The 24,485-nt window shown below is 32.7% G+C and overlaps 1 protein-coding gene and 1 long non-coding RNA gene across 4 annotated transcripts in view; one reads left to right on the forward strand and one right to left on the reverse strand.

The window, feature by feature from the left end:
• Positions 1–24,485, reverse strand: part of LOC108003750 (bifunctional heparan sulfate N-deacetylase/N-sulfotransferase) — a 395,004-nt gene that overhangs the window by 157,472 nt on the left and 213,047 nt on the right. Inside the window, exon 1 of one of the 3 annotated variants that reach the window (XM_062080017.1) lies at positions 22,409–23,385. The exons of the other annotated variants lie outside the window; for them this stretch is intronic. The gene's annotated coding sequence lies outside the window, so the exon portion shown is untranslated. Of the gene's footprint in view, positions 1–22,408; positions 23,386–24,485 lie in introns of those variants that run through there. 3 annotated transcript variants of the gene reach the window in all.
• LOC133666742 (uncharacterized) overlaps positions 23,442–24,485 on the forward strand; it is a 52,631-nt gene continuing 51,587 nt past the window's right edge. The window contains exon 1 of the long non-coding RNA XR_009831279.1: positions 23,442–23,814. This is a non-coding gene — a long non-coding RNA (uncharacterized LOC133666742). The remainder of the gene's footprint in view (positions 23,815–24,485) is intronic.

Consider the following 24,485-nt stretch of genomic DNA (forward strand, 5'->3'; position numbering starts at 1 on the left):
CGTCCAATGCACACCGCCGCTTCCTCTCGCCTGCCCGCCGAGCGATCATGGTCTTTCTCTTCTCCCTCCCCCTGCCGCCGTCCCGCTACCAGAACAAAGAGGGCGGGGAAAGAGGTTGAATCGTTACATCACCAGTTACTTAACCGTGGACACAGTAACCCGACCATCAGCATCGTAATGCTTTTAAATAAACCGGCTTGCCAGAAAGTCTCTCCTCTCTTTTCTTTCATTTTTTCTTTTCCTTCCTTCCTTCTTTCTTTCTTTCTTTCCTTCTTCATTTTTCGATCCTACGCTTTCTTTGTCTCTTATCGAGAGCCTGATAGAAAATGTCTTTTCACTCTGTACACGAGACCGCTTTTTCTCACCGCTTTCTCTCTCTCTCTCTCTCTCTCTCTCTAGCTTAGTCAGTGAGGAATACTCGTAGCCGGATATCCGTCTCAACGGTGCAATACCGCCCTCGCGGTTCTCGATTTCTTGAAACACGAGAGCTTTTTTTCATCATTCTCTCCATCCCCTTTGAATCTCACGGAGGTTTCAAGAAAGATGTACTGGTCGTCCAGTTTCATGGGATACCGATTCGTGTTGCGAAACATGGGATTATGATATATTCGTGTCGTTTGTCTTCTTACAGCTTGACTTTTTGATTTTTTACGAATTAATTGGACCCTTCTTAGAATTTTTTCAGAGTCTTGGAATAGCGAGAAAATTTGGTTTCCTCTTTAAAAAAAAATCTGAAAAAAGATGGATAGTTAATCAAAATCATATTACGATTTTACGATAAAAGTTTGGAATGGACAAATCCCCTTAAGGTCGTAAATTCTGCTAATCCGATATCATCAAAAATGGCAACGAGATGAACGTGACAAAAAATATACCTCGATAAATTTCCCAACAGCGATCGCAGTTGAAAAATTTAACACCTACGGTATAATAAACCGCGAGTTCCATGAAGAAGTGGATGAAAAAAAGTGGGATATGTTCATTCGACGCGTTTCCCTAACCGAGACTGAAATTCCTCGACACATTCCCAGCCAGCACCTATTCATATTTCCACTTTCGTAATGCATATTTTTTTTCTCGTAACGCGGAATCGTGGGTCCCCGAGCTGAATTACGGGGAAAGTTTATACACGCAATATGTAACGAGACATCACGCTGTTCATCCGGAACGCGAGTCGAGATAACTCGGAATGCAGCACGTTCGAGCTATAACGTGCTTGTTTTTAAAATTAATTTTCAGTCAGATTGTAGCAATGATCGTGACGTTCTTTTTTTATAACGCATTTTATTAACATTTACTTTAAAGAGACAACATTTTTTTTTGTTTAGATTTTTTTATTTCAGCCTTTTAAATTCTTTTATTTTTATTAATAAAGAGAATGGAGTACTATTTTGTTTAAATAAAAAAATTATTGCAAAGATCGGAAACGGATAATTATTAAAATTTACACGAAATTGTGATTAATGAATTATTTAAAATTGTATTTAATTTGAAAATGATGCAAAATAAGGATTTCCTATGGATAACAGCGGATAATTTAAAATAGCAATATTTACAAAATTAAACAGAAAAGTATTTATTTAAAATTATCCTGCCATCTAATAAAATATAAATTATATTATATAAGAATATTAAATTAATATCTTCGTAAAATTTATTGTTACGATATAATAAAACTTTTGTTTCTCAAAATCTTATTTACAGATCTACGAGTCAATCATTTTATTTATTTAAGTTGTTAATCGATGTTGATTCTTCTCATCATTTATCAACACGAATAACATAGCCCTTATTTTCGTTTTCAATATTTCAAATTGATAACCCAAAATCTTGTCACATTTTACATTCTCGGAATATTTACAAAATTTAATCGCTGGAACAGATCATTCTTTGCTATTTACGATGTTACAAATTAAATAATATTAATAATTTTTTTAGATATCACACGATATTTCATATTATATAACATTCCTCCTATTAGATTTAATTTTTCTTTTCGAGAAGCAAATAGACGCCTTTGTCTGAAATTAATATTTCGATCTTCAACGAAATGGAAACACGATCTGTTTATACAGAAAGGACGATCGAAAGGACAATAATAATTCAAAAAGTTTGAGGTTCATCGTCCAGAATATGTTTCGACAAATACCACGAATTAATAACAGTCTCCGGCCACGAAACCGGGATTGCTTCTTCCCAGCTCAAGTTCAGAACGCTACCAACCACTGACACGGTGCCAAATGCCGGGCATTTTACTCCATTGCTTCCTCACTCCAAGAGCGTGATGTATTCGTGGCCAACGAGGGAGTGAACTTAATTGCGAGTGTCATCCTGCGGGTACACAGTGCTGCAACACCGCAACGTGTACTCGTGACTCGGATATTGTGTCGGTGGTTGGCACCGGAGCAGACTGATCGAGGATCGAGCAAACCTGGAAACATTAATATCTATCGCTTGCCTAAGTGGTCTCAAGTGCACCATTCGAACATCGAAATTGATTTTCTTTTTTTTTTTTTCAATTTTTTGCAACGACTCTCGTGGATAAAATTTATAATTCTTTGATACGTGTATATATATATATATACATTTTTATCTCATATTCGATTGAACACTACGAACATGTAATGAAATGATTTTTAAAATTGAACACCGGAAGAATATTCATCGCCATAATTTCTTAATTATCCGAAGTAAAATGGAGAGCAGAACGTTAAATTCGATGTTTCATTAAAAGCTTTCCCAGCATACTTCATCTACCTAAATTTTTTCCACCCTAAATGGATAGCCCTACCGAGCCCTTTAATTTAGAAGAAAATTTAAGATGATACTTTCACAAGGGAAGTTACTCGGACGTTAAATTAGTTTCAAAAAAATGATGATTGGAAGTTATTACACCCTATCTTCTAATAACAAGAATGAATGATGTTCAAGATAAAGTGCTTGGAAAATTTGATGTTGATTAAGAGAAGTAAATTATTTGAATTTCTTAAGTTTTTTAGATACAAATAAAAAAAGAAATTTTAAATTTCAATTTTTCTCGTCATCATATATATATATATATAAGATATTATATACACATATATAAGTTTACGTGATATTACAATATTAAATCATTTGATACAAAAATCTTCGAAAATTTTGAAATATAAAGCAAATTTATTGACAATCTTGCATATCTGAAAGTACAATTACGTAGTTTTTCATAGTTTTTCAGCAAAAGGTTTCAACTTGATATATTTAACTTTATCCAAAACCCTTATAATCGCACGAGAATTCTCACGAAGGATCGCGACAAACTCGTTAACACGTTGTCAAAGGAAAAGGAAATTAAGACACCAGGTTTCAAGAAAAAGCACGTTATCCAACAAAGCTTCGTCAAACTTGGGAACACAAGAGGATCATACATATGATATAAGATAAACCCTTCTAATTCTATCTTATCTTTGTATAAGTTTTCTTTGTACAATCAAAATTTACACTTGTTACATTCTTCCTATTTATCATCATTACAATTGAAGGATTTAGTGCAAAAGAGAAATATGCAACAATGATAATTTTAAGAGATATTATGAAAATTTTATGTTATGTTTCGATAAAAATTGCGCAATTAAGATTGTAATTTTTAAATTTATTACATACAATTTAATACAAAGATAGCATATTTAATGAAAATGTTTTAATTTTTATTTTATTTTCTACATATTAGGCTGTCCCATAAATTTCTTTCACACCATTTTAAGACTCTAACTAATTATTTTTATATGAACATGCAGGCTTATTTATCAGCCATTTATAGCATCATCCCAGAGTTCTTTTAAAGTACGTTTCGTTGATGTATTTCTTTTAAAACTTTTTTCTACATCGTTTGCATTCATTTAAGAGAAAAGCTGTTACAATTTGACATTCTATCTTTTGTGTTCCCAGTCTTGTTCTATTCGACTATTACGTGTTCCTATTATTAAAAAATTCTTTTTACGATAAACAGTTCCAAAACAATCCAATCGTAAGCGAAATAAAAAAACCTCGAAGAATATTTTGCAAATAAATCTCAACAATTTTGGAAAATAAAAGAGAGATGGAAGAAGATGATAGAGCAGAACGGTTCATATATAACGCAATAAATTAACCTTAAACAACAAATATTATTTATTCATTTCATATTTCAAAGAAAAAGAAAGAAATTTATGGAATACCTAATACATACTTAAATGGGAAAATTGGATCAAAAAGTTATTTTTACAAAACTATTTTTATCGTTATTTATTCCATTTGTTTTACTTTATATGTTTTGTACATTTTATTTGCATTAAAATTATGAAGAATTATGAAAAATTATGAAAATTGTATTCAATAATCTTGTAAATAATTAATTAAATTACGAAACAAATTTTCTACTTTATCACTCTCTTCTTGGAATCTACATATAAGTATTTTGCATATTACGTATAATCTTGTAAATATTTAATTAAATTATGAAACGAATCTTCTACTTTATCACTGTCTTCTTGGAATTTACATATAAGTATTTTGTAAACATCATGATACGCACGTGGAATAAGTGCTAATAGAGAAAAATCTTCCGATTTCATCATAATATCATATACGAATGAAATCTTGTTATACGAACATTAGACAAAAATTCTGGTCTAATTCTAGTGTAATTCTCTTTTACACAGAAATTAAAATACATGACAAAAGTAATTATTCGCATATATTAATATACACGCAGAATTATGCCATATAAATCAAGAAATAATAAGAGACATTAAGAGTTATCAAAATTAATCTCATTTTCCAACATTTTGTAGCTTCTTTTCTCATTAAATCCCTCGATTTATATTTAATAAAAGCTTTTATTTTCAAAAATTATGTATATTTTGGATATACAATCTCACAGTAGCTAATTAATTAAATATATATTATCAATTTAATTATACGAATTCTTATCGTTTTAACTTTTAGAAATATTATCAGTTTTATAGATATATAATAAATTTAAATGTTTAAAAATCTACAGAATGCTTATCATATGTAAAAAAGATATTAAATATAATATATTACAATACTTGAACAATAAAATAGATCTTTATTCTCGTTTCTGCAATTATATTCATAAAAATTTAAATTTGCATAAACATCCGCAGTCATCATTATTAAAAATCATCATTAACTTATATAATCTTCAATTATCAAATATTAATTCCATTTGAAATTCATCGAATATTGTCCTCAAATTTATAAAAAATAGAGCTAATATATATTTATAATTTATTTTTAATTTATTCAAATTGGAATAATCGTCAATCATTAACTTAAAATATATGAATCACTCGTCATTATATCATACATCGATCAAAAAATAAAGTTGATATAATATTTACAGTTTAATTTTTAAAATTGCTTAGAATATCAATTGTATAAATATATTATATTGTCAAATATTTTCTTCTTCTCATATCTATGAATCACTCTTCAACGCCCATGTATCCTTAAATTTCCAAAAAAGTTAATACGATATTTACAATTTAATTTTTCGAAATTTCAATTATTACCATTGCTTAAACCGATTAAATAATTGTTAATCATTAATCATCAAATATTTACTACATCTCGGATCTATGAACTTTTAGAAATATAATTATTCAAACTTCTAACGATGATAATTGAAATTTTTAAAATTCTTGTACGTATATGTCGATAAAACGCTTATGCGCGTTTAGACAGTTTATCTTAAAAAGAAGCACGCGTTGCATCGTTTGATCGGTAAGAATTTCCAAATTGTTTATAAGAGAAGAGACAATTGGAAAATCAAAGTTAAAATAATTACACCATATGGGCGAGTCGAAAACGATTTGCCTAGATATTGGGGACCAACTATGTAATTGATTTTGGCCTTTCTCCAATAAAATCGTTTATCGATCTTCGAGGATGATTGGTAATTTTACCACGGCTGGTGTGTATCGACTCACGGTTAAAAGGGCAACGAATACTCGATTCTCGAATATCCTGACCCGTTTTTGCGCGCAAACATCGGTTTTTTGCCAAACGACTTCATTAAAAAGAAACGGAGAAACGTTTTTGCAATCGAATAAACTGAATTAGCGGAATTAATGGAATGAGAAGGGTCGATCGGTCAATTATAATCGATATTCGTGAGAAATTGTTGCGATAAGAGATCAAGGGACAAATGTGTTTTCTGTTCTTCTTGTTAATTTTTGTGTGGACTTATCATCATTATTTCATAATACATTTCATGTATTTCATAATAGGGTTCGTTTACGATGTTTAAATTAAAGATTTAAATTATATTTTCCTCGTGCAAATATTTGGATTTTTAATCCAATTTTGCTGCTTTGTCAGAAAGGAAAGGCCTTGTAATTTAACAAGACCAATGAATTATTCGATAAAATATTATTAAAAGTAAATTATTAGGATTATAGACATATTGACAATTTATTATGATATAAGACAAAACCTTTAATAACAAAAATTGATGACTATTTTACTTTTAAAATCGAATATTGCTCTTTAATATCTGCATCGTTGTTTTTTAAAAAGATAGTACCTATAAAAAAAAGTATATAAATAAATAAATAACAAAACAATTCGATATTCGATACGCTAAAAAATACGATTAACAAACTGACTAATGATGTAATCAAATAATATTGTTGACAAATATGGCAATTGTTATTATTACACAGAATACACAAGAATAAAACAACATGACTATTCTCAATGATGGAAAACAAACAAGATAAAAGAATAATATATCAACTATAAAATTATTATCTATGAATTCCAAAATTTATGAAATCGTTATATATCGTGAAATAGAAAAGAAAAAACATTTTCATATCTCTTTGAAAATCAATTAACTTTTAATATATATAACTTATTTGCTATATGTATAAATATAATGCAATATACGTATTAACAATATAAATTAATTTACCCGAGTCTTTCGCAAAAATTCTCTGCAAAAGATTAAAAAATGAAAATAGAATTTTCAATGCAATCTACTCGATTAATATTTTATCTCTTCATTTCAAAATTGTTCGATTTCCCAATGAAATTTTTTTTCGCAATCGAAGCCATTGTATCGAGACGGTCGATTAAGCCATCGATTTAGAAACAACGATATGGTTATCACAATAGGACGGATAGAATTAATGAACACATTAATACGAACTTTATCAAATGCGGTAATACGATTGACAAACTGGTATTATGCCTTACTCGCGGACCGCAACAGGCGATTAGGTTTGCAAATTACATCCAGTTCCAGGACGATCGATCGTGACTGTCGATTACCGAAAACGATAATTAAATTTTACGATAGGAACGATTCGTTAAAAGGAGTGGTGTAGACGTTTAAAACCGGGTTAAAACCTTCCATTGTTTCCCCTGTTCTTCCCCGTTGTTGAGTATAATAAATGTTGGGGCGGGGGAAGAGGGGAGGTGGAAAAGGTATGGAAAACAGGTCGAAATGTCGAAGGTTATTAAACATTCCCCGTTCTCTGCGTAATTTGTTTCCTTTTCTCCGATATTCCGTCACGATGGAAAACGAAAAACGTCCGGGTACAATTTTTCACTGGATCTATTTTCGGTCCAGTTTGATTCTTACCCGTTTCTCTTTTTGCCTTCGCGAGACATTGCTCGTTTTTCTTTCTCGAACGTTGCAACTCCGTCACCGCTGGTAGTTTTTATTTCTCGGCGACAAGGCACGAACATTTTACAAGCTGGTCAAAATTTTGCTCTTGCTCGTTTTGGAATATGCTCCAAGAATCAAGGTTTGTTGACTTGATGAAAAAAAAAAAAAGATATTTCGAGAATTTGGACGTAGTGCGTTCGATTTGTTGAAAAATTTGAGAGAGAAGTAATAATAGTTATCTTTTTATCTATTTATAAATATTTTCGATATAAATTTATTTCGTTATCCATTTCATATTCGCATTAATTATCGATTTAGTACTTTTACTTTCATTATATAAATCCTTTGATATAAAATATATATTATAAAATAAATTAATTATAAGTAAATATTGTAAAAAGTTATTACTAATAATAGTATGAGAGGTAGTAAACAAATCAATTATCTTTTATTGTAATAATAAAATAAATTCATATTAAGAATAAAAGAATAATAGAAGAATTAAATTAGCCTTGAATTTGATATTATTCTAAACGAGAAGATGATCGTCTTTTAATGCAAATATTTAATTTGTAATAAAAATTTCACAAAGTAATTAACGAAAGTAGCACGTTATATGATTAAGCACTTTATATAGGGCATAATAGATTTAAGATAAAATCTTATCTCAGAATTTTAACACATTTAATAAATTCAAAATTAATCAAATGTGTATATATAGTGAATTATTTGAATGATTATTTGGTAATAAAAACCAGATTTTTGCTATTTTTCATAAAATTAATATATTTTTCAACGAAACTTTTACGAAAGTACCAATAAAATCATAATATTTTCAAAAGTTGAAAAACATGAATGACTCACTTCTTATTTGATTCTCAAGGTCATCAAATGTCATCAAAAATCTAATTCGATAAACTGTTTAAGATTGACAAATGTTTCGTATAGACCAAAATATAGACTATAAAAAAAAAGAAACTTCACTTTATCTTTTCACTTTAATCTTTTCAACACGGAATATTTCTTATACTCGATAGATTAATTTTTATTTTTCGATGATTATTAAGATGGAAAATTATTAAACGAAATTAAAAGATACGTTCTTTTTTTAATATAGTTTATTTTATAGTATGTCATTTTTATTCTAACAAATGCTATCATAAAATCATCCCAATAATATATTTTATGAACAAGCGAAGAAAATACATTTGTGACAAAGAAAATATTATATATTGTTCTATTTTATAAATGATATAGCGTGAAACATGTCTTATAGGTGTGCATTAAATCAACGTTAAATTACATGCTTTTGACAATATTTCGTTTATTATATTAGAAGCAGCGTCATTAGGATAGTTAAAATATATTTATTATTTTAATTCACCAATCGTATCGTATCTAAGAAATATCATAATTAATAAAAACATCTTTATGGAATAGTTGTATATCGAAATATAAACATTTCGAATGTTGAAATGTTTATAGATATGTAGATATATAAATACATGCAATAGCGTTGCAAGGATAAAATGTAAAATTCGAAAATGCAAATTCAAAAGTCGACTTATAATATTATAATATATTAACGACTCGTTTCTCTCTATGAAAAAGACAATTACATTTTTAACGATGCAGAATCAGAGAATAGCGAAAAATTTTATTTCGATCCTTCTCGTAAAATTTCTAACGGCAATGAGAGTGTTTCTAAAAATACTCGGAGAAATATGAATTCTCGATAAACCAAGGCTCGCAGCATTCACTCAGCTGAATTTATGATTAATTCAAGAAAACCAAGAAAATCAACGTTGAACGCAGAATCAAAGGCTTTGATTTAATCTATAAATAACCGTTGTGCTCATCGAAGTTTTGCTCGCGAGGCATGAAAAGCTCAGTTTTTCAGCAATTTCCGCGATAAGTAAAACATAAAGCTAAAAGAAAAAACTTGTCGTCTTACCAACGTAATCACTTAAGCTGATAAAGTCGGTTGATATGAAAATATCCTCTTCTGAATTTAAAAATAATTAGATAACGTCATAATGTTCTTATATCGTATTTTTAATAAAAATCATTAAAATCTTTTTTCAAGGCATAACAAGGATATATTGAACTTATCTGCTTAATAAATAATTACAAAATAAAAGTTTAAAATTGTGGAATAAAATGAAAGTAATTATGTAAAATATCATTGCACAATTAAATCAATCTAGAAAATTCAGACTTCAGATATTCAAAGATTTTATTATCTCGAACGATTAATCTCGTAATACGTAAATTTTGCAGCTAAAAATAGTCTTGATTAAATTTTTTCCATTGATCGACTATCTAATTTTTCTTGAATAAAACACATCTGGCAATAAATATGCAATAAATATCTTCGAAGAGACATAGAAGTGGGGAAAAAATAGCAAGTCCAGCATGTAGATCGCGTTGAAATTCCGTAGCATGGAGGCGAAACGAGTCTGCCGGCTTAGTCAGCAAATTCTTCAATTCGACCCTTGGCGAGGGCCAACGACCCACAGAGCGACGAATACAAGTGGAGGAGCAACGCATTACGCCTGTTGGCGATGGAGTTAACCCAGGGCAGGTAGTCGATGCACGCCAGGTATGCGTGTTGCCCTCGTGTTCCTGTTGCAGCTTCCTCCTTTGTCCCTCTTACAGCCATTCCGCCCCCTTTCCTCCGCCTTTCTTCCCTTTTCTTTTCTTTCCTCCTACCCTGCCCGACCCTTTTTCCACTGTTGCTCGAGCGATCATTCGGCCAGGAACTCGTTCACTTCCCGATCCCGGCCTATCGGCCAAGCCTCGAATAGGCGTTCCTCAAAAGGGTCAAATCGAGCTGACGGGATACAAGCTCGATATTTCATCGGCCGCCTTTCGAATTAAGTGTCTTTTCGTTGCTCACACGTGAACGAACCTTTTGTGCGGCCGGCCAAAGAAAAACGACCACCGATCGAGAGATTACACGGTTCGTACCCTGCGAGCAATCGAAAAATTTGAAATCGGGTCGAGATTTTTCTTTTCACCGGGCTAGATCGTTTCGAGGAATCCATGGTCCAGGAGATTTTATTACACGGAGAAAGATATTCTCGAGTTTCGAAGGATTTGAGAATATCTGGATAGAAAAAAGAAAATTGGAAAATCATGGTCGACCGAGGTTTCATGTTTCTTAGGAATATTTTATCGGGAATTGATTTTATTATCTATTATCTTCGTTTGGTTGGGTAAAAACTGTTTTATCATGCCTGCAAATATTCGAATTTAAATTTTGTTTACGAAAATTATATTCAGCTATTAAAATGTCCGATCTTTTGGGAAAATATTTAATTTCAACGCTGACGATTATTTTAAAAAATATTCGTTCAATCAAAATAATTATTATTTTCACTTTTTATCTCATTTTTCAAAAGCGACAACTCTTTTGATAGTGGAATAATAAACTTTAACGATAAAAACTCACTTTTCATATCCTGCAATTCTCACTTTAATAATTTAAAAAAACACACTAATTTTCACTTTCAAGTTTATTCAAAGTTTATTCACGTTTCGTTTCCTTTCAAATTATTCCATACGAATTGAAATTAATACACATGAAATTCCGTTTTATTCTTCAAAAAAATTTACCCACTAAATAAAATTATACGAAATGTTACAAAAATTCACTCGTAGAAATATTTTCGAATACATTTAATCTTTATAAAGAGAGATCTGAAACTCTTGTCGGGTACTGTGCTTAATATACCAGAAGATTGATCTTAGCGAAACGATAAAAACGTTCTTGCGTAACCGCAATTCTTCAATTATGCGGGAACGACGAAAACGCGACGATGTCGCCGTTTCACGATGATTTTAATTCACGGACGAAGAAAAGCCGGCTGCAAATCCATTTGCCGCGTATCATTACGCCTTATTGGCCGTGATTAACACGTTGTATGACTGCTTAATTGGCGGCGCGGTTCTATTCGCGTTTTGCATACGGTGCCACCATTCTTTCATTGTCTCTTACGCGATGATCGATCCAAACGTTCAAACTTTTCTTTTCTTCCCTTTATCTATCGAGCTTCGTAATCATAAAATGCAAATTTACATAATATTTTATCAATCCTTTGTTTTCTTCGTAACCAAATTTGATCAAACTTTGTGTGCGTCTAGATATTTAACTGCCTTTTTTCTTTTAGACAGAGATAGAGGATTATTTTTCAGATATTTATAATAAAGGAATATTTGAAATAAGGTATAAGTTTAAATATTTCTAATTCAATTTGTAAAAGAGTAAAATTTCAATTATCGAAAAGTTTTTAAAGTATTGAATCATTAAAATCGGTGGTGAGCAAAATTTAATAGTTGAAGTTATGAATAAAGTTACTTCGATAAGTTCGTTTCCATAATTTATTGTTCAAAACATAATAATAATCGTGAACAATTATAATACCAAACGACAGAGGTTATATGAAAAGCGGATCGATAATAGCTATGAATAAATATTATTCGAGCATTTTAATAAATAATTACTTGGTAAGTAACTTTATTCGGAATTTTTAACTAATTACTTTTTCAATGGCAAACTCTGATCGAAATCATAGTTATGTAGCCAAAAGTTTAAAGTAAATCATTTAATCTATTTATTTGCATTTTAATTTCACGCTCTCGTGTGAATTTTGCAAATATTTCTAATATAAATATGTGACGAGATTTTACATTCTTTTTGTCGTTGCTAATTCGGAAAATGAAGGTAATTTGAAATATTCTGTATTCCAAAGATTATTAATGTCAACTATTTTGTATTTGAATTTATAAATAATGAAGTGATATCAATTTACAAAATAATTTGATCTCAGAGATTTTGAGACGAATATTTGATTGATTATATGTATATAACAATGAACAATAAATTTAATGGAAATGAGATCAATATTATAATTCCTATGCTTTTGTATTTGACTCGATCATAAGAGAGAATAATTTTAACAAATGTTTGTTTCTTCTTTTTCATTTTAACGAAATCCTTACTTTGCATTTTAACTAAAGCAAAATATTTTAAATACATTTTATTTTTGTTTAATATTATTCAATGTTAAAAATATAACAATTTATTAATTTCCTTACAATTTTTTATCCGTCTTAAACAAATCAATATTTCAAATACGTTCAAATAAAAATTTTATTTCTTATTTTGTCGTTTAATCATATTCCCTCCAAAATTTTTAAAATTCATAACAAACAAACAAAGACGGAACATAAACTCTGATTCTCGTTAAAAATTTATCCTGCTTGTCGTCCAAAGATCCTTGAAAAAAAAAGAAAAAAAGAAAAAACTTCGACTAAAGATTAAGTATCAGAGTTTCGAAAGATTCCAAGGGCGAAACTTCATCCTTATTTTCAGGTAAAGTTTTCCAAGATTCAGGGCTATTTTTCCTCTCGATTTTTTCGGAGGCACATTTCACGAAGGACAAAGTATACGGTTGAAAAATATACTCGATGACGGAAACGTCAAAGCGGCGCAGGTCCATTAGACAAAATGTGTCAGCTGTAGAAACGGAATGGCTACTCGTGCATCTTCTTTGAACCGGCTCTCTTTCGTCAGGTGCATATTAGTTAACGCGATTACATCGGTCGAGGTAATATACCGCTCTCCGAGTCCCGCGTTTCAGAGTGAAAACGTACGATTCTTATTAAGCTGATTACGCTCATTAACTAATGCACGCTTTGTAACACGTCGTTGATCAAAGTCGCAACGAGATTCACACGGAATATTCGGAAGAAAGCTCGGTGTTGCAGCAAGATCGCGTTGCCGATTGGAAATGCTCGAAACTTTTGACGTTTCCTTTGACGAAATATTATGGAGAAATACGACGATAGCCACCGTTTTCGAATACGAGGGAGAAAAGATTTCAAGATTTCTGAAAGAAGAATAATTAACATCGGTGAATCTCGCATCTGGAAATGAAAGACAATCGAGGATATGTTTCGAATAATTTTTATTAGAGAATCTTTTTTTTTCTTTTTTAGAAACTTTGAAAATTCTGAAAGTTTCATTAGATAATGCGAATTGAGAATTACTTTGCAAACACATTCAAGCAAAAGTTACTTTTTAAGAATACATTAAGTAAGTAATGAAACACGAGTTTCAACAAGGATATTCTAACAGGAAGAAGAATCAAACTAGAAATTTCGAAAAGTTTCTTCATGAAATCATATAAACCGACGAGCTACGCTCTTCCAAAAAAAAAAATTTTACACGCGTGAGAAGAAATTTATAAAGATGCGATTCACATCTTGTATATTTGTGAATCGAATATCATTGTTTCGATTCTCTTTATTGAACCGCCTAGACACATTTGAGACACATAGTAAGTTCAAGTTAGTTAGAACAAAGGCGTCGGCACGATCCACATCACATAATTTATTCCTATTTCCTTTATTGAATACATTTTTTCTCATTGTATACATTCTTTATTTCAATCGAATCATTTCACGACTTATAATAATTAGAAAATGATCTTCATAAATAGTTTTCGAGCTTCTCACATCTCGATCTCGCATCAGATTCATCCAATTTAGATTCTTCTCTATTCTATATGTAAATTATTCTCTTTTTTCTTAGCATACTGAAACGAATTGATTTGCGAGAGAAGAAGAGAATCATCGATGCATAAAAGTCAAGCTCGAAGAAAAAAAAATGGTTTAACGAGATAGAACGAAGATAGACTCGATTATTCCTGAAATTTCACGCTCGAGGGTCAAAAGTGGCTGACAAATTCCTAGTGAACGCGCGAGCAAATTTGCATGTAGCGGATAAAACGTCGCCTAGAAGGGTCGCCTAAAGAAAACCATTCAAACTTTTCGCATCACGCCACTGGAAACTTTCGAAGATGACCATGAAAGGGAGAAGTTCTTAGTCGAGGAAGGAAAAAAAAAAAAAAGACGAAAAAAGATTCTGAAGGGAAACCGAGATGAAGAAATCGAAACGAAAAGGAACGAAGCTTGTTCCTCTGGGAGGAAAAGTTCGAAAAACGTGTTATGACAGCCTGAAAGCGTCTAGTTACCGACTTGGTGGGACATGGATTTAATAAAATAAAGAGATACTGATTTGTTTCTTTATGAAACGTAATATATTAAGTGTTTCAAAGTAGTCTTTTGTTGATAAAGAAACAGGTAATGCATCATTTATTGGTTTCAAATCCAAATGGATATTTTGTATGGTACTTGAGATAACTAATTTCCATTACCGACTTAATCGAGATACTGAATTGATCTAATAATGAAACCTCTGTGCGCTATTTATCTTATCGATAACATATTAAAAAATATCAATGTATTCTGCGAAGATATATAAATTTATAAATCTAAAGATATACAGATTTAGTATTGAGAATTAGGTTAGATTAGAATTAAAGTTGTAATATAAATTATTAGAATGAATAAAATATCCATTCTGATCGCAAGAAAGCATTAAATTGAAACGTGCTGACTTTTTAAATCTAACTAAATTTATTATTTAAGAAATTAACATCTCAAAATTATCACTCAAGCATCGAGATCAAGATTCATATTTTATTTATCATATTTAACAACAATTCCAAATCGCGTTGCTTTTTTTTTCATTATTCTAATCCTCCTAAAAAATATAATTCTAATAATGGTGAGAAGCGCGGCCGAAATTTCGAAATGGTTTCTACGCGCACCCTCAAAAACCAAGTTTCACCGACAAAGGCTTGGCTGCACACATCGTAACAAAGAACGTCGCTTCCGGAACTCGGAGGGGAACTGGAAGCACGCTCGAGTCAATGGCACGCGAGCCGTCGAATCCTAGCCTCTCTGGTGAATGGGGGATAATTTGCTTCGAAGGGGCGCACCTTTCGAGTGCGTCGATAACAAAATTCGTCAAGTTGCTTCAGGGAACACAGAGAGGCAGTGACAATGTAATTCTGGAACGTGACAGTGAAATTTTTTGGAACACTTGCGAATACACTAGTAAAAAAAAAAAAAAAAAAAAAAAGGATTTTAACTTATCCAAGCGCACTATACAACAATACAAGCAATATTTCACGAATAACAATCAAACATGAAAACGAATTTAAACGCGAAACAAGAAACAGAATCTAGAGTACAAAATTCTACTTGACTAAACGTTGAAAAATGATTGGAAAGGTAAAAAAAATAGAACGGTAAAAGATAAATTGTTAGACGATTCATCTAACATTGTATACGGAAGATCAGTGCCGCTTATTTGGCGCCATTTTGCCGCAAAGAGTTAAAAATCAAAAGAGTCGAATACCCGAGAGAGATCGATCGAGCGTAACTCTTTGAAATTCGCCGTCAAAAGCTTGAGAAACTGGAGGAGTGGATCGCGAGCATTCGCCTGTCGCCTTTCATTGAGAACGAACGCGACCGGGACGAGGTTATCGGGGTCGAACGTAATTCACGGTGACGCGCTGGCACGAATATCGCATTAAGAACGCCGCCGTCTAGGCTCGCTTATTGGTCACTAGGCCAGGCGAAATAAACGCGCTTCTTGCTTTTTGCTTTCTCGAGATGGACTGTGTTTCTTCCATGCGTGGGACAGTGAGTATATAAATGGGTTTAATAAGTTTCGTTTGATGGATTCGAGGGATATTGAAGATCGTTTGATTTATTTTATAGTTTTGTTAATATCATATTAATTTTGCCGTAGAGTAGATATTGCGAGATATTATTTTTTACTTTAGTTTATTGTTAAAAGATGATTATTATTATTATTATTATTTACGTCTTCTATTACGAATTCTATTTCATGGTACGATAAGATTACTCACTATGTTTAAATTAATTTGAAATGTTATGTTATATTATATAATTGATAAGAGGTTTCAACAATATTTGAATTATGCAATTTAGCTACATATATCTTCTGGACAGTTTCAATGAATTAGAGAGATTAAAGTGGCAACATTTTCTATTCAGACTTATTATTCTTACGATTAATAATATACGTTAAACAACGACAATATGTTACGCCACTGTGTATTCAGTGTAAGAGATGAATTATTACAGTTGACAAAGTATACTTGTATCATTATAGATTATTAAATAAATTAATAACGTTGGTAAATTTATTGATACAAACATTAATTCCAACTCTCAATTTTTCAATATCTATAAATTCTATTTTTAATTAAGAATTTATAGAAGATAATATTAAAATATTTTCCAAGTGATTCTAAGAGTGAACTCGGAACGAAGAAAATCAGCCACTTAACGACAACGCGATGAATTTTTCATTGACAATCTCCGAGGAAAATTGGCTCGCGATAAAGTAGTTCCTTTTGAACTCCTCCTTCGATTTATATCAACCAAATAAGTTTATGCTAGTCATTTTACAACAACCGTCGTGTATTTCGATACTTTTCAGTTTTCATTTTAAAATTCATTCCCTCGGTATTTCAACTTCATCCGCCGAGGAACAACGCATCTCCTATATCAAATTTTGATTTTTCGAGTAAATAGTAATTTTACTCTATCCACAATCGTTTATTACTTCACCGTGGAAGCTTCGATTTCGAATCCTTCATCTAAAATCACTGATCTAAATCGCGCCGCTTCTGATGGCGCTTCGATAACTTTCTAAGCCGAAACACACGTCAAATATTAGTTTGCTCTCAACGACGAACGATCTGTGTCGACTCTCTCTCTCTATATATATATATTTTCTTTTCCTCGCTATCCTGGCAAGCTTTGCTTTTGCCTGGAATTTCACTACCGTCAAATTGAATCTCCGTAACCGGACGATGTTCCGCCATGGCAAACTTCGCACATGTTCGTTTTATGACCGCTCTCGTTACCCCTGTTACTCGTACAAGTTGATGCAAGCAATGCAAAAAACAAAGTCGAATAATATCAATTCGAGCGCGAATTTCTGATGGCCAAAGGAAAATTCTTCGAAGCGAGCAGCCAACGAGTCGGTTCATTAACGTGAACGATAAGAGGGCAAATAAGATGTAAAGCGTTTATGAAAAATATTTTTTGCACGAATCTCGTATTGGAAACGCGAAGGATTTTTCCATGCTGTTACTTTTATAGAAAATTTTGTATATCGAATCAATGATATTATTTTATTTTTTTTCCTACATTTCTTTAAACTTCAATGTGATATCTATTGCGAAAGTAACACGTTTTATCAAAGTAGAAGAAATATATTATTTTAATCAATAATTTTCAAACAACTTATGAAATGTGAAAAGATATTTATATAATTAATATTACAAATATCTAAATTCTTTGAAATTTCTTTTCACAATCCTAATTTTAAAATATAGAATTCATTTTCATTCAATACATTGCAAATGAAAGATTAAAAATACACAAAAACACAAATTGAAATATTTTCTCCAAAATTCGTACATCTAATACTTCCCAACGCAAAGTTGTCTCATTCTATTATTATTAAATCATTGTATATTCATAGAAACAATCTTGGAAGAATTTTCCAAACCACGACAACACGTTGTGATACAACACGCATTTTGACAGGATCCTATCCCTATTTTTCGAGGAATTATTCGAGGGCCACTGAATCTTTGATGGGATCCCACGTCGTTACTTGGAAACAGTAGAGGGGAAATAGATTTAATACCGTGCCTAGACGTCCCTCTCTGACTACAAACAGTGTCTTAAAGTTCCCTTCCGTGCCTCGCTATTAGTATTCTCTCTCTCCGACCAGATCCGCTTCCCTTTCTGTTCTTCCCTTCTCGTAGATGTGGAATTTTTACTACATCCCCGCCGCAGTGTGGATCCCAGTGAGGGTTCGTACGAGGCTGCATTAAAGGTGAGCGCGGTTTAAAGGTGACCTAATACGTCTATAGAAGCGAGGATATCGTGACTTTTACACAATTATCATCGATTATCAGTCGTTTTACAATCAAATTTACCAGGTTTTTATCCGTTTTATTTAACTTTTTATTTCTGATATTAAAGAAAAGTTCGTTTTATTATATGCTGTATCGAATTCGAGAATTTGCCACTTTAGAAATATTATTAAATTGATTCGGATTCTTCCATTATTTCTTTTTTTGAGGATGTTTAACTGTAAAAAATTTATTGAGATACTTTTCATAAAAAAAGCAATAATTTCAAGTTTAACTACATTATAATAGATAGATGCGTATATACAAAATATTAAAATATCAGAAACAGATACAAAAATTAAGTTATAAACGAATTAATTTATTTATTAAATTATAAGCAAACAATGTGCGTTGGATGAAGCGAAAGAAATAAAGTGGGAGCTTCATCTACGCAAAAATTACTTATAATTTAATAAATAGATCTAAATTGATATTAACTTTTTGTTTGCTTGTTTCTCTAAAATCGATCTTTTAAAGCTGTTTCAATAGTGATTTTGAAATAGTTTTTGATTTTAGAAAAGAAATAAAATGGATTTAGATTAAAAAAGTACAGGAATACATTTGATTGAATAAATTTAATCGATTATACTTTTATAAAACTCATTGCCAAATCATTGTTATCAAACCATGAATTGATATTGAATATTGGAAACAACAGATATACATGAAATATTCCTATTATCCTATTTCATATGAAATAAATACATGTGATGTACAATAAAGAAAAAAATTATGGAAAAAAATTCTCATATCTGAAGCAAACCTCGATTCAACATTCAATAAACACCTTAAAATTGAAGTACTGTTCTAAAACAAGAATTCTCGAAGTTTTTACGAATAATAAAACGATCGAGAATTTCAGCTTGGGCAAGACCTTCTTGCAGTTAGATCAACAGCCAAGACCCGTGTAACTTAAACAAACGACACCTGAAAATACAACGCGGCATTGTCATGTTTCTTGAGCCTAGGCTAGGCTAAGTAGCCCGGCAAAAATCGACCTGAGCGTAAACTTCGACACGCTCCTTCAGACACTCTCGAGCGACAAAAGAGCCAAGAAGCTTCCTTCCACGAATACCGAGGGGTCTCGTCGATTTTTCCACGATTTTTCCATTCATAAAAGAAATAGAGGAGACGAAACACACGTGTATATAACCACGGATTACCTTCGCTTCGAGTTCTCTCCACTCGCTTCTTTTTTCTGATGCATCTTTCATAGCCGAAGACTTAGCGTGTGTCCCGCATTAAAGCGCTGCACTGCCTAATTTCGCATTCAGATTGTCATTTTCGCGTTGCAACGCGCGCGATGTCTCGCGGTGCTCGTAAAAGGAACTTGCTAATGTTTCAAACAACGAATGCAACAAAATTCTTTAATCTCGACGAGGCTTCGAAGAGGCTCTTCATCCTATGCAAAATACAAAATAACTATCGTAAAACCGTTCCCTCCTTAATGAATCTCGAGGTAGTAAAAAAAAAAAAAAGAAAGAAAGAGAGTTGGTCTTAAAAACGTAGCAATCGTAGACTGAATAAAAAGGAAAGCCAGATGTATTCGAAGATCTAATAATGAGATTAATATCCGTGTTTTCAACAGATAACGACTCGATTATTATTACGATTAAATTATGGAAAAATATGCATTTATATTTCTCTCTCTTAAACACTTAGTTCTTTAATAGATGAGGGCAAAAAATCGAAGACTTAATAGCTCTGGATCATTCTGGATCATTATAATATGTAATTTATCTCTATATAGAGATAACGAGGAAACGAAATTACACTTTACTCGTGGTCCGGGTAAAAAATAATACAGTTCTAGATCCAGATTTAAATTGATAGTTTTTAAAAGATTTTCGTTAGCGATCTTTCTTGTGTGGAATAGTATTTCTCGTTTGAAAATTGTAATGGAAAAGAACGGTTGCAAGAAAGATAGGTACGTGGAAATAGCGGCTCGTATTCAACAGACGATAAAAGAAGCAGAAAAATTCGATTTTCCATAAAACTTTAAATTTCCCTGTCATCCTGTTTTCTTATCACTTGAAGTTGAATGTTTAATGTTTTTAGATTTTCATAGCTTAGAATACGGAACAAGTGGGCGGTGAAACGAACCGGTAGTTTCAGAAGAAATTTTAACGTGTACAAGTTTCTTAATGACTAAGAAACGCGAGCCTTCTCGAATTCAGAAAGTATTTAAACAAGCATCAAACACGAACTTCTCGAAAGGAAAAAAGAGATGGAGGAAGTTGGAAATTCGAATTTTATTAGCGACTTTCAAAGTTACATGATAATCGGAAAAAAATTATTCTATATAATGAATCAATTAAATATTAGCAATAGTGCAATAGCGGGCTCTTATAAAAAAATTCTCATTAAAAATTATTGAAGATGAAAAAAATATTCAGAGATAAAATAAGTGAATATATCAGACATATATCTACTTTTTATATCGTTGGTCATATCTTTTAATAGACACAAACATATAGGTCATATCTGTGGGTCAATAAATCTTTAATTTCACAAGTCTAGGAAAAACTAAAATAATACGAATCAATTACTTAATTATCAAAAATTTTAAAATTAGCTCGTAGAATTTTTGGTTTTGAAAATACATATTTTCAGAAAATTTTTCGATTTTTTAAAGTATTTATATTAAATCCATATATATAATATATAAGTATAAATGTATAAAATTGATAAAAATAAAATTCGGCATTATTCCATAGAAATTTCATAATTATAAAAATTAAACATTATTTTATAAATCGATCGATAATAAATATTAAGTATCTATCAAATATTATCTACAAGATAATGATAATCACATGATACACTAACAACTTACTAATACAATACTAATACAACTTACTAATATTTTCTGCACGAATGTTTCTGCGCAATAAATTGAACCGCAATGAATAAATACATTCTTGCATAATTCTAAAAAAACAATACACGTATAATTACTTGTTTTCTTCATATTGTCATCTTTCGATATAAATATTAATGATATAACAAAACTTATATAAAAGTTTTGCAGCAATATTCAAGGTTTTTCTATTTTAATCGTAAAAACAAATATGATTAAACGAATCATTTTCTCGCAAGAAAATTTATTTCGAATTAATTACTTAAGTATTAAAAGTACATATTATGGATATTATTTGAATTGATGATTAAATGAATGCGAATCGATATGAAATTCGGATTTTTTCAACGTCGTAAAATTTCAATTCCGTTTTTTCAATTTCAATTGTGTCTTTTTCAATAACTTTGAAATTACTTTTAATTATAATTCTGACAGAATATTTAATTAAGAAGATTTTTTTGATAAAAAAATACTTTCGCACTTATTCGATATAATTTTAAAAACAGTTAAAATTAGAAATATACCAATATTTTATAAAATAGCTCAAACTTAAAATATTCGCCGACCGTGCAAATATTCATACCGATGAATTCTATATATTATCTGTGGGAAATATTCAAAGTACTTATTGTTAATAGTTAATGACTTAAATCAAAGAATATCGAAACATAGAAAGAGGGCAACTACCGAGATTTCGATACGACACGCGTTCATAATTCTAGAAATAATTTCAACAAGGAAATCAGGGTGAAATTGTGTCAGACAGATAACAACGAAGCGCGATATGTAGGCATTTAAAAGGACCGCGCTTGTTTACACTCTGGCCCAGTCGACGTGCACACATGGCTTTCGTCTCTTTTTACCAGGCGAGAATTACGCCGACGGCTAGACACTGCATGTAGAGACATCTTGGCATGCGGTTGCATCGCGAAAAATGCGGAAATTTTTCATCGATATTTTTTTTTTTTTTTATTCTAATAACATTACAAAGAATAATAATGTATTGTTCAAACATACCGGTGTAAAAAAAAAGTCTATTCCAAGAAAGCGTTGATTCGAGACGCTGTTCCATCCCAAAAACACCGAGTCACCTTCGACGAAACTGCTTTCCAAGAAATCTTTTCCCGTTCTTGGGTCAAGATTTGTCGATGGCCAAGTCTCTTTTCGTCCAACCTTTCTATCGTTCTTCCTTCTTCATGGGTCAACACTATTTCTCTCTCATCCACACTCTGTTTCTTCACACACATTCACTCGGGAAACGTCACCGATTCGTTCACGCCGGGACGCATAGTAGTTTTCCGTTCCCTTTTGTTCTTTGCACGCTTTCTGTCCTTGTTCTGTTCCTATGCCAAGACACACGAGCAGCACACACGATTGTCACGCGACGCACTTTAGGCGCGATCACGACGACGAAAATCACAATATTATATGCACGACGAACAATACGGCAAGCAGCACATTTGTCTCGATAAGTTCCGTATCGCGAATATAAACGATACGGAAATAAACGAGATCTGCGTCACCGCGACCGCGAAACGAGAGTTACGTCTCGACGCATCTCTGTCTTTGGAGGTTAGGTTCGGTTATCTGGCGTCTCTTTCGCTCTCGGCTTGCCAAAGCACGCGTTTCCGACACTCGATTGCGAATGGTCTCGAACGGCTCTGACGACGACACTCAGACAGCATGCACTACCGACACGGAAACAAGATAGACTCGTACTCGTCTCTAGCTCGGTAGAACCGGCGAAAAACTGCGAGAAAATCCAGCCATGCTGACTGCGCGACCGGCGTCAGACTGCCGCGAGGACAGAGCGGGGATTCAGTTGAGTGGCATCGCCCGACAAGCGGGGCCCCCCCTCCATCTGCCACACTCGACCGCCGGACTCTCGTCCCTTCTGCCCCTTCCAAGCGTTCCACGCGTTTCTCCTCTCGTCCCTACGACCCTTTCCTCCCCACTATTTTGTCGTTCGACTCACTCTTCGCGTCGCCTCGCGAACTTCGCCGTGATATCCATCCCCTCCATTGTACGAGCAAGCAGTGAAAGAGAGGTAGAGCGAGGAAGAGAAGCACGCGCATACCGTGTGTAAGAGAAGGACTGACGGAACGGGAATGCAACGCATGCGCAGTGCAACGGTCGTGGCACGCGGTCGCGCCCAAACGCATCTTCTCGCGATCCTTATATTGATGTACTACGCGCTTGCACTCACGGCGAACCGATTGCGGGCCTCGCGAATACCGAGCGATTCATACGTGAGAGATGAGCGAAGCAGCTCGTTAAGAAACCGCTGTCGGCCACGAGATATATAAGCATCTTCAGTCGGATCTTTTGAACGCCATCGTACAGGAATTTGATCAACGACAGATCACCGACACGCGTGACAGAGTTGAATATCCTGTTCCATCACCGACTATCGGGGTTAAGTTGTACGTTATATAATACATCATGTAATAGTAAAGGTATCAATGTTATCGTATTCTTTCCAATGTTATCGAAGTTCACATAAACCCTGTTTGTTGAACGCGTAACTCGTTTTAAACGGCTAACAATCTCTTCGTTCATTTCTTTTTTTTTTTTTTTTTTTACTTTCATTTTTTTCGACGTCGAGGATAAACGATATTTGCCAGAAAATAAAACAGTGCGTCGATTCACGTGCATTTTTTCACGAGACTAGTTACAATGCTGCAGTAACTCAATATTTCCAGTCACGGACAATTGATTACACTTTCAAAAGCATCGCGAGATAAGTCGGAGTCCCGATGGATTCGCAACTTTCCTCAAGATCGCATTATGCGCTCCCCGACCGCACCAATCCTCTCGAGTCATCCTTGAAAAATTTTTTTTTTCTTCTTCCATTCGGAACAATCCAACTTTCCATCTCATCCGTCCCATCGTTGAATTCTTCATCGATATAATTCTCGCCGCGGCATGCAGTGGCTCGCAGACTGCACCGCGAAACGAGTCCATGGAAATGACTCGGTCGACGCGCGGGGTTAACTAATGAATTCCGGCGCGGTTGTGCCGGGTCGGCTGCGTTTCGAGGTCTTATCGTTGGCTGGAAATCAGCCTGGTTGGCAGATGTTCGCAGAAACCTCGA

The sequence above is a fragment of the Apis cerana genome, linkage group LG10 (assembly GCF_029169275.1).
Source record: "Apis cerana isolate GH-2021 linkage group LG10, AcerK_1.0, whole genome shotgun sequence".
Taxonomy (NCBI): Eukaryota; Metazoa; Arthropoda; class Insecta; order Hymenoptera; family Apidae; genus Apis; species Apis cerana.